A 12,226-nucleotide genomic window follows, 5' to 3' on the forward strand; every position below is an offset into this window, starting at 1 on the left:
TACTGCTAGCATGAAGAAGTCCAGGAGAACACAAGTAGGGCATGTAACATCCTTTAGTTGGTACTAAGCTTTCATTATTTTGATCAGAAAGTAAGGAAAGGGCCCAGTTGGTACATGTGACTATAACTCAGAGGATAATAGTAAAACTGAGTGTAGAGATGCGGGATGTAAAATTGTGACTGGATTCAACTGGCTCAAGAGTTGGTCCAAAGGCACCATAATTCCCATAGACCATAACAACTTAAGATAATTTTCTCATCACAAGATGGCTGTCATCTGGGTTGTTGGACCATGTAAACTGGTAGAATTATTCTGAAATTTCAGGAGTGCTTGCTGCCTGATGATGGAGGCACATGCCACTGAAATACTAGTAAAATTCTGCTAGATTAAATTGTGACACAATTCAGATGACAGCCATTTTCATATTTGTCACCACAAGAACCTAAACTTTGACATATATCTTGGCTATGAAACAGATCTCAACACAGCAGATGGTTGCATCAGTGATAGAAATGTGTAAACATCAATTCAGGTGGTATCAAGAATGGACTTCCAACTTTCCTGAAAACCTTGTACCATTCAGACATATTCTGTAGACATTGACTAGTGAATTTCAGCACTGGAAACTCCTTCACTGATGATAAATTTCATGACACAGCATTATACCTGCCATATATCCACATCTACTTAATCGTTATATTGAAAAGACAGAAAACATAAATGAATAGTAAAATTCATATTTCTCCTGTCAAATGTCAGATGCCTGAAGCATGGAATGTTTTAACATGGACCATTTAATTTTATTTAAAGTAGAACAGGACAGAAGAATTCAGTTCCAAAATTCATTATACATTCCTTAAAACTAGACTTAGGTTGATAAGTTTTGATGGTACAATTGTAGGAAATTTAAATGGTTCTTGTTTTCCCCAAAAGGACAGCATTCATGTTAACCATGCTGGCGATTTTAATCTAGCTAACACTTTGACAAATGAAAAATAAAGTATTCAGTCTTGCTTCTGTGGTTTGGTGGTACTCCATATTTCGGAACACAGCAGAACCGACCACCATTTGCCACAAGCCTAAGCCTCAACTAGCTGGCTGTAGCTGACTGTAACTGGCTAATGATGCTTGTTATCTCATTGGTTATGCTGTGTTCCAATGTATGGAATACCACTATACCATGAAAGGTTTTTCAAAGTGTTAGCTGGGCTAACATAACTGATGTAAACACTTCACACCTGTTAACATTAATTGAAGGTACAATTTAAATGTTTTCTGAAATACATAATTTTATAGAAACATTTTTCATTGCAGAAAATAACCATTATTTTTTAGCCACACATATCATCTTTTGTACTGGTGATTTTCATGGTAATGTCTGCTCACCAATCAATTTGGGTAGGAGCTCTCAGAATTGGTGATGTGTACTTTAAAAGCTTATTCTAACAAACTCATTTGGCTTATAACAGATGAATGTGTCTGCCAAAGAAAATATATTTTGTATTTAATCTTATCAGTTGTGTGTGCATAGTAAGTTAACAGCATGTCATGGACATTAGTAGTAGATTTCTTACTTAGAATATGAACTGTAATAAGGAGTGGCCTACTAAGAATTATTTTAATTTGTGGGTTGAAAATGAATGACAATGAATTTACAGGCATTGGGACAAATGAAATATTATTTATACTAGCAGTGATTAAAGTGTTCACAGTCACTGCCATATGGTGACTAAACAACATATTCTGTGTGTATAAAATTTATTCAGCCGCTTACTAACACATGCTAATCACAACAGTGGATGATGAAAGAATGGCTGTACAGTAAAACCTGCATATAACAGAATCAATCGGAAGGGTACTGAACATGCAGAATTTGAGGTTTTCATGGTGGTGAGTCTCAAGATGACTGTATTCTGGGTTGTTGCACATGTAGTCTGGTAAAAGTTTACCGACCTCTGAAAAGTCGATGTTCCAGATGTCTACCAGAGTACATGACGGAACAACCCAGGAGACAGTCATCTTTGGTACTGAACATGTTTGCATTTAGTCAAGTTATTTACTTCTAGGCAAATACTACAGAGTACATATCCTATATACTTTGGTATTTATAACTGAAGTCACAAGTTACTGATTAATACATATTTTCAGATTTCTTTCTTTCTCTCTTTGTCCAATAACCCCGGAAAAGTATTCTGCATATTGATGGTGAGAACGTTGTTAGAGGACTGTTTCCCATTCTTAAAAGAAATTCAGGAATTATAGTATGTAACAAAATTTTATTAACGGATAAAAAATATTGAAAGAGATTGCTTTCCTCTAAATTCTTGTTTCCCTTTTTGTTTACACATTAAGCAATAAAGTCTTTTTCCCCCCTCTTCCATTTCCACATTAAGCAATCACCATCTATCTGAGGCAATTTTTCATTAGCTTTCATTAGCTTTCATTCTGTTCTCAGAACCAGAGAGATTGTTCAGTGAAGGCAGGTTTCTGTTTTAGACAGGTTTCACAATGGACTATTTTATTGTAATGAATTTGTACTTACATCATGATTTATGCGTGTCTCATCTCCTGTTAGAATACGCAGAGAGTGTAAAATATTTTAAGCCAAAGGTAGATTTCTAGGTTATGTAATGATGCAGTTTCAGCTGAAGAGGTTACGTAACATTTAAATTAATGAAATAAATTAAATTAAATGGGGAATAGCATTGTAAATAGTGAGTATGCAGGATTTTGGAAGAACATTTTATATTCTGTTTGAAAGTACTGTCCTAATATTTGTTTCAGTGATTGAGTAATACCATGTAAAACTTCATTAGATAGCCAATAATCTGGTTGGGACTTGAGCCATGTCTAGAACACTGCTGCTTCACCAACCTAGTACCATTGTAAAATATGCAACAATTATCTTAAAAGTCTCCATAGGTACTTGGTATATTACCTTTTAGCAAAGTAGCAAGATTGCTCTCCCCCTATACTTCACTGTCTGTTGGATGTCCATTGCTTTCGGTGTTGTTTGCTACTTTTTCGACTCTTTAAATTTCCAAATGAAAGTCAAAATATTGCACTTATTAGGTAAGATATAGTGTACTCATGCAAAATTCTGTTACAGAGTTACATTTATTTTGAAATATTTCACTACTTTAATATAGTTATCTTGAGAAGACAAAATCAAACAATATACAAAGTAACTAAATAACTAGTTTTTGTGCAGGAAGACCTTTTATTACTGGTAGGAGGGGCACCAGTTCTACATGTTAACCCACCTTTGATGTATACACCTGACATCAGCAGAATTTTATTTATATTGTTAATAAATGATTTCTTATTGTGTTTCTTAACCTAAATCTGGAGTGTCTCAAACTTACACGGAATTGTAAGTATAATAAATAAAAATAATTGAGATGTATATTACAGACCTCAAAATATGTGTTAGTTTGACAGTCCATCTACACAAATATTTTTGGTTATATAAGATTTGAGGTTTTCACATCGGTGAGTATGAAGATTTCCGTCTTCTGGGTTGTTGCGCTGTGTAGTCTGGTCAATGTTAACCAACGTTTCAGAGGTCATACTGCCTCCATCATCAGGGCGATGAGTATGAAGATTTCTGTCTTCTGGGTTGTTGCGCTGTGTAGTATGGTCAATGTTAACCAACGTTTCAGAGGTCATACTACCTCTGTCATCAGGGCGATGAGTATGAAGATTTCTGTCTTCTGAGTTGTTGCACTGTGTAGTATGGTCGATGTTAACCAACGTTTCAGAGGTCATACTGCCTCCATCATCATCGCCCTGATGACGGATGCAGTATGACCTCTGAAACGTTGGTTAACATAGACCAGACTACACAGCGCAACAACCCAGAAGACGGAAATCTTCATTTTTGGTTATAGTTTCAAATTTTACCAATTATGTTCAAAATATTTAGTGGATCTTAATCAACATTGAAACTAATCAAAAAACTGTTGTGTAGACACACTGTCAATGTAAGGTTCAACATGCAACAGGATGCATCCCTTAAAACAAACAAGAACTTACATTTCTGTCAAAAACTTTTATTTACTTGCAGCAATTGCTCTAGAGGAATTCAACAAATTAAGATCTGAAACCACAATCACCCTTTTTCACGGACTAGCAAGGCTACTGGGTTGTAAATAATGACAGTTTAGTGAAATTTCATGGTGGTTTGTTAAAAACTCTATCAGCAAATTATTGTAAACAGGTATACATATTACTTAATAATATGAGGTTAAGTAAATATTTGCTTAAAATTAGATATTTTTTCATAATATATATGGAAGAGGTTCAGACCAGGCACAGTGAGGAAATGAAGGTTGACAGCTCCTTAAAATTGTTTGCTATCTGGACTTTTTCCATCGTCTTTGTTTAAAAGAAACCAAATGTTTCAGAAACTGGATCTGTTTCAGTCTTCAGGTGAGAGGGAAGGTACCTACTCAGTTGGGTCCATCAGAAAGATCTAGTCTCTATCACTTGATGATGGAAGAAGACCAGATAGCAAAATATTTTAAGTTTAAGCCATAAACATCAGAACCCTTTAGAAATGAATTGGTAACTAATGTTCTAGATCATGTGCAAAAAGTGTTAGATAAATTTTAACATATGAAGGATTTCAGGTTCTCTCATTGGCAAGTATGAAAATGGCTGTCTTATGGGTTGTAACACCATATAGTCTGGTAGAAGTTTACAGACAATTTTAAAGGTATTTGCTGCCTGTATCATTGCTGTAATGAATGATGTCGCAAGTACCTTTCAAACGCTGATAAACATCTACTAGTATACATGGCAGTACAACCCACAAAACAGCCATTTTCACATCTACAAGTTCTTAACACATGTTGACTTCATGACTGTAATTACATTTCAGTGTTTTAATACATTTCATGGAGAATCAATAAACTGCGTTTCTGAATAAGTTGTTTCTATGAAGTAACTGTGGAGTACATAATGTTGGATAGTTTTATAACATGACAGTAGTTTGTATCACTTAACACAAACGTCCTTATCACAGATATTTAAACTGAGCACCATTTTTTTATTTTTGATACTCTAAACTAGATCCTACTGCAAAAATGTTATTTAACAATAATCTCAATTGTAATGCTTCCTCAGAAAAAAGGGAAACCTAAGATTAATTTTTGCTGTGATTTCTAAAGTGTATCTTATTTGTCCATGAATCATGATTAATTAAAATAACTTACAGCCTAAAACATGTGTTATGATTGGTGCATGTCTATTTTCAATTTGCTTCTAACACAGGCTTATAAATTACCAGAAAACATGCCATGATAGTTGTGAATGCAATTATTAATATATTTTGTCTTGATCCTCTGTAATTATTAGATTTTAGGGATTCTTTGGATTCTACAAGTTAAAAAGTGGACAAAATTTTGTGGTTTCCTTCCTTATTTTTAGAGAGAATGAACCATTAAAGATAAAATGCTTTCTAGATATAGAAGTATTTATATATTAGCTATATCTAGTATGCAACATTTTAAAGCTGTTAATCCTAATATTTATATTAAAATCTTGTGCATGTGCACTTCTTGCAGTATAAATTTAAAGCAATGTAACTGCAGTTTTAAAAAAAAATTACTGTTATGTTTTACCAAACAGGTTTCTGCACGGTGTAATGGTGAAAATAAAATGACTGCTTGTTAATATTCTTTTATTCACAGCAGTTATTTACTCATAAAATGTAATATTTTTCTCTAGTATATGTTTTAAAATAAATATGAAGCACCCAAGTAAAATACTCTGAGTAGAAATCTTATTTTATAAATGTTAATTTTATGAATTTTCATGTAAATATACTTGATTTTCTTTAACATATAGTGAATGTTTGCTATAGACGAAAGTTGCCAAGCTCTGAGTGTGTTTCCACCTCTATGCCACATTCGCTTTTACCGTTGCGTGTGAATCACAGCTAGAAGTCAAATGATGCTGCTTTGTTTTTGTTTTTATTTTATTTTTTTGTTTCTATATGCCTTGTATTTGTTTTAATATGTACTGTTCGTTATACTCAATAAATACTTACGCATGTATGTATACTACATATATTTCACTCCCTTTACTGTTCTTTACATATGTGTTAATTATCTCAGATCAATGTACATCTATTATTTCCTTTGAAATAAAGAAAAATCTGTTTTCATTTAGGAGAATTCCGCTTAACAAGCAACTTGCAAGTAAGAAGCAAGCATGGTCCGTATCTGTTTCATAAAACATGGAATTATTATTATGTGACATTGAAAGGGTTAGTAATGAATACTGCTTTCAAAAGTCCTAATTTTATTGCCAATATAAAAGTAAAAGTAAAGCAATCTTACTACATGCCATGTAGGTCACTTAAGGGGAAAGGAAGTATAGCTCCTACTCATTCTTGACCTCGGCACTAGATGGGGGTAAATGGTCAGCATCACGCCCCGGCTACGCTTTACCCTGTGACCCAATGTAGGGGAGGCTGGGTGGACCCCAGAGCCGGTCTGGACGCATAGGCTAGAGGAAAAATCCTCTGCCCCTAGAAGGGATTGAACCCCAGTAGTCCAGCCCATAGTCAGTCACTATACTGACTGAGCTATCCTGGCTCATATTGCCAGTATAAATATTGTAATATTTTGTAGGTGATATTCCACCAACAGTGTTTTTTTACATTTTGCATCAGAATGTCAGTTTCATATACTGTAGTAAATGCTTTGTATCAGCAGTTCATAACATCAGAGAGTTTTTTGTCTCGATGTGTCTCCACCTTGTCATGATGGTAGAGTTTGCAAGTTCAAATATTTTCAAGAGCTATGCTAGTGATATTATAGATACTGATAGGATATCCCAAACCAGAAAGGTCAAGAGTGAGGTTCCAGACTAAGTGAGACACCCTGGTCCTCCAGGTTGGGGGTTAGGCTTTGGGTTCACATCCCAATCCTGTAAAAATGAAATTTGTTGAGAAGGCAGTACAATTGAAATCCCAACCAGACATGTGTTTAGGATTACAACTTGGGCAAAGATCTAGGAAGAAGAAAACAGATATACAAATTACTACATGGAATGTTCGTACTATGTTCCAACTTGAGAAAATGCATTAAATTTGACAAGGAATCATGAAGTTTGGTATAAGTGTTGTAACCCTGCAAGAATTTACAAGGAAAGACAGAGAAAAAATAAATAAGATAGATTATTCATTAATTTTCAGTGGACCTAAAAACACAACTGGACACTTAGGCACAGGATTTATGATTAATAAGAAATTGAAGAAGCATTTGATATGATTTGAACCAATTAGTGAAAGAATTTGTAAAATAAGATTTAAAGGAAGGTTCAGGAACATCACTACGCTGTCAGACAACATCAAAATCTTGTGGAATGATAACTACAAACAAATTTGGACCATGACAGTGAAGAAAATGAAAACATAGAAACAGAATGGGATAGAATTAAACAATCGATCAAACTTCAACTTATATTACTAGAGAACAAAGGAAACAAAGAAGTGTAGAATGGTTTGACAATGAATGTTTTGATGCTTTGAAGAAAAAATTAAGCTTGAACAATAATGTTGCAACATGAAACAAAGTAATATTTTGAAACACATAATAATTATTGAAGGAAAGCTAGTAAAATATGTCAGAAGAACAAAAAATAAATGATAAAAATCAATTAGAGACAAATGAAGAACATAATTCTAAAAATGAGAACAGAATGTTTTATAGTAGATCAGTTTTACAGATGAAACGTGTTTAGCAATCAATCTTAAACCATCAAAACAAGATAAAATAATAGGAATTAAAAAAGAGATCTTAGATAGATGGAAGAGCATTTTGAAGAACTGTTAAATAAGAATGATGTAAATGATTAAAGAAATAATGAAAGTATTAAACATCTAACTGCACATTCCTTCATTGAATATCCCACTACAGGAGCAGAAGAAGATGCAATATTAAAATAAATAAATAATAAAGCTCCAGGTGAAGAGTCTATTATCGCTCAATTAATAAAACATGGAGGTCAAATCTTATTAGGAAAAATATACAAATTAATATTTATGATGTGGGACCAAGAAAAAATGCTATAAGAATGGAAGGAAGGTTTGACATACCTAACTTTAAAGAAAGAGGACAAGTTACAATGTAATAATTATAGAGGAATTACCCTCTTAAATGTGTCTTATAAAATTCTATCAAATATTATTTTTAAAAGACTTAATGTATACATCAAATAGATAATAGGGAAAAACCAATGTGGATTTTGACCAACTAGAAGCACCATTGACCAAATATTTGTGATGAGGCAAGCAATGGAAAAATGCTAATAGTACAATATAGACGTGAACATGTTTTTTATTGATTTCAGGTAAGCATTTGATAGCCTATATGGAAATTAATTATATATAGCTTTAGAATCAAATGGTAAACCATTAAAAATAATAAGGCTAATAAAAATAACACTAAATGATACTACACTAAAAGCGCTTATAACAAATAACAGTAGTAGACCTTTCAATATATTAACAGTAGTAAGACAGGGAGATGCACTATCAGCAGCACTATTTAATGTGGCACTAAATATTGTCTTAAAAGTAACTGCAGAAAAAGAAAATATTGTTCACAAATACAAACAAATTTGTGCTTATGCTGATGATTTTGTCATGGTTGCAAGAAATATTCTAGAATTAAAATAATTATTACCTGCATTGGAAACTGAGAGAAGAAAAATGGGACTATAAATTAATGAAGAGAAAACTAATATTTGGAATTAGTTATACACAATCAAAATAAAATGTGGAAAGACATTCATTTTAAAATTATGACAGCAAACCATGCATATTATGTACGCACTAAACGTTTTCCCCAAAACACTATATTAAAAATATACAAAACTCTAATAAGACCTATTCTAAGTTATGGGTTGGAAACTTGGACAATTACTTCACAAGAAATTTAGATCCTTCGAATATATAAAATAAAGATTATTAAAAAAGTCTATAAACCCATAAATGAAGGAGAAAATTGGAGAATAAGAACTAATATGGAAATGGCGGGTATATTAGAAGGGGCAGATATCAAAACATATATAAAATCTTTCAGATTGAGATGATGTGGTCATCTTGACTGGTTGAATAATGAAAGAATGCCTAAAAACATAATGATAACTAAAATGAAAGATAGAAGGAATGGCAATATAACACACAAGACAGCCATCTGAGGTTGAAGAGCTGACATACAGTGACTAAGGACCGTGAAGAATGGAGGAAAATTTTACTGGAAGATAAGGTCCACAACATATTGTAGTGATTTTGAAGACAAGGACTCTGCACAACTGATAAGTAATTAGATAATTTTGCTGGCTGTTGGCCATATTTTATTTTAAGTTGATATTTGCTTGTATCTGAAAATAGAGTATATAATCAACTAGTAGGGGTCCGCAGTGGCCGCGCGGTCTAAGGCGTGGTTCTTGTGCTGCTTTGTTGCAGGGACTGTGAGTTCAAATCCCACTCAAGCCATGGATGTTTTTCTGTGTTGTGTTGTCCAGTGTACAGGTAGAGGCCTTGTGACGAGCCGATCCCTCATCCAAGGAGTCCTACCGAATGTCCATAGATCAAGCCAACTGAAAAGTTGGGGACCCGTAAAGGGTACCGGATAATGTACAAATATTATTAAACCGGAAAATGAAGAAGAATCAACTAGTAGTGCACATGTATCGCATAAAATCTATTTGTGGTGGAAGCTTTAAATCTTAAATAATAGTAAGAGGCATAAATATAGAAAATTTATAATCTATATACTTTTTATACTGAACAGTGTGTACTGTAGATTTGTAGATATCAGTAGTTCATGAATTATGGTGTACAAACACAATAAGATTTTAATTGTAACAAAATTTGTAAATCCTCAAAACTGATAAAATGAGGTTCACATGCTATCTAGTAGTTAAGATCATAACTAAAGTGTCAGAAAACATTTTAAATCCCATAAAATTTCTTGTAGATGTGAGTTTTTCTTGTGAAGGCAACAGTGTTTGTACAATATACTGACACAGGAAAACAGAAATATTCAGAGAACAACCTACCCAGTGACATATTTCCTACCACATATCCGACATTGACTGCCCTGGGCCCCCACAGTCAGAAATTGGTGACTTACCACCTAACCTATGGCATGATTGATCATAAGTTTTGCCAAATTAAAAAATCTGCTTCTGTATAAACTTACAGATACAGATTGCCCTGCAAAAGGATGTCCACAGCTTAACTGCGTGCTCTCGGGGATCAATTTTAGTCGAAAAGATCAAATAAACATGGGTTCCGATCTGCAGCGGTTTGTCAAGAAAATAAGAATGAGAATTTTATTGCATCTGCAGCTTTTACATTATTTCCATTTAATTTTAGGTTATGTTGTAGTCATTACTATTATTATTATTATTATTATTAATATTAGACTACACTCTAAATTGAATTTGCAATTACTCACGTTATTTACGTGACTCGAAATGGCAGTTGAGCCCTTCGTGCATTTAAAGAATCATGATCATTTTTGACGTTATCACCGGAGTCCATTATTCAATTCTGCAGCTCAGCCCTATTGTTTGACTTGATGACATATACCAGGTATTTTATGTGACCCAGAGAAAGTAGTCCAAAGGCAAAAGATCTGGTGATATCGCTGGCCAAGCAAATGGACCACCTCGGCCAATCCAACGGTCTGGAAACTGTTTATTCAGAAATGCAGTCACCTGCCTACCAAAATGTGAAGGTGTGCGGTCTTCCTGCAGCCAAATTTCTTACCTGGTTAGCACAGGAACTTCTTCCAACATCAACGGCAGCTCTTCTTGTAGGAAACGTAAGTAGCGCTGAGATGACAAGCGGTCTTCAAGCGCTGTGTCTTACCTACGTGCGCCATGTGCGCAGTTAGTGAAATAATTTCTCAACCATAGCATTTTCGTGACAAACTGTTGCAGATCGGACCCATGTTTATTTGAACGTTTCGGCTCAAAATTATCCCAAGAGCACGTAGTTAGGCTATGGACATCCTGTTGCGGGACAACCTGTATAATTAGTATCTGAAGAAAACGTGGTAGTATTGCTTTCTTTTCCTGATAAATGGCTGGCTTGTGAACAATGTGACTGTGATTTGAATAAAATATTAAAATGTCCTGCGAGTAACATTTTTGACACACATTTCATGGTGAGTTGTTGACCTACCATCAAACCTCCAGGCTGCAGTACGACCCATTGTCAGCTCTCCACAACTGCTTATTCAACATATTTGTGCTGTACAGTATGAACTATGACCGTGTCATCAAATAAACCATAAAATATAAACCTCACACTAGTTTACTTTATAATATTTCTGTTGCATAAATTTCGTATGTATAGTACAATCAATCCATTGTGATTTCCACATTAACTATCATTGGCTGTACATTAGAAACGGGCCAGTTGGTTGTTTCTTTCACAGTAGCACACCACTACAATTAAACCACCTCAGAATTAAAATCTGGCCTGCAGCGCTATAGTGGGAGCCGGGAGAGCTACTCATTATAGTGATCAGTTACGGGCTCGATGACTGGGGTTCGATCCCCGACGGGGGCAGAGGATGTTTCCTCTAGCCGCTGCGTCCAGACAGGCCCTGCGGCCCAACCAGCCTCCTGTCCTTTCCCGGGGGTAAAGCACGGCCGGGACGTGACGCTGACCACTCACCCCCATCTAGTGCCGAGATCAGGAATGAGTAGGAGCTATACCTCCACTCCCCCCAAGCACCTACATGGCGTGTAGCGGGACGGCTTTATTTTTACTTGTAGCCCCATAGCAAGGGAGAAAACCCACTACTGCTGAACGATAAATGTTAATGTCTCAAGCTTTCTAAAAAATATATTTTGTATCTCTGATGGTACTTACTATGTTGGCAGCTCCGAGGCTAGTCAGATGGTGGTATTCCTCCCAACGGGAAACTTGTGTGTAGAGAATTCTGTGCATCCACACCCAAAATACTAGCAGATGACCAACAAACTGCTTCATGTTGTTCTTGTAAGTTCTAAAAATAAGAGATATTGATAAAATATTACACAAAACTCTTATAAAACAACATCCTCATATTTTCAATAATAATAAAATAGCACTACTTGTCGCTGTTCGTTCTTGTACTATAAAAAGTACTTGTGACCTACAGCAATAGCATTGTGTTTATCATATTAATGGCACAGTAGACTACGTGTGGTT

The 12,226-nt window shown here is 34.7% G+C and overlaps 1 long non-coding RNA gene across 2 annotated transcripts; it reads right to left on the reverse strand.

Annotated features, from left to right (window-relative positions):
- Positions 1-8,499: 8,499 nt before the first annotated feature.
- Positions 8,500-10,930, reverse strand: LOC110832372 (uncharacterized). 2 transcript variants are annotated; one of them, XR_002543903.2, is made up of 3 exons: positions 10,793-10,930; positions 10,479-10,716; positions 8,500-9,588 (listed from the first exon to the last, which is right to left on the reverse strand). It is a non-coding gene; the product is annotated as an uncharacterized LOC110832372 (long non-coding RNA). The 2 variants fall into 2 exon arrangements; XR_002543904.2 differs by having other exon boundaries at positions 8,500-9,615.
- Positions 10,931-12,226: the final 1,296 nt, after the last annotated feature.

This window comes from Zootermopsis nevadensis, unplaced genomic scaffold (assembly GCF_977971745.1).
Source record: "Zootermopsis nevadensis isolate Lab colony 2312 unplaced genomic scaffold, Znev_1.0 Znev_ptg000006l, whole genome shotgun sequence".
Taxonomy (NCBI): domain Eukaryota; kingdom Metazoa; phylum Arthropoda; class Insecta; order Blattodea; family Termopsidae; genus Zootermopsis; species Zootermopsis nevadensis.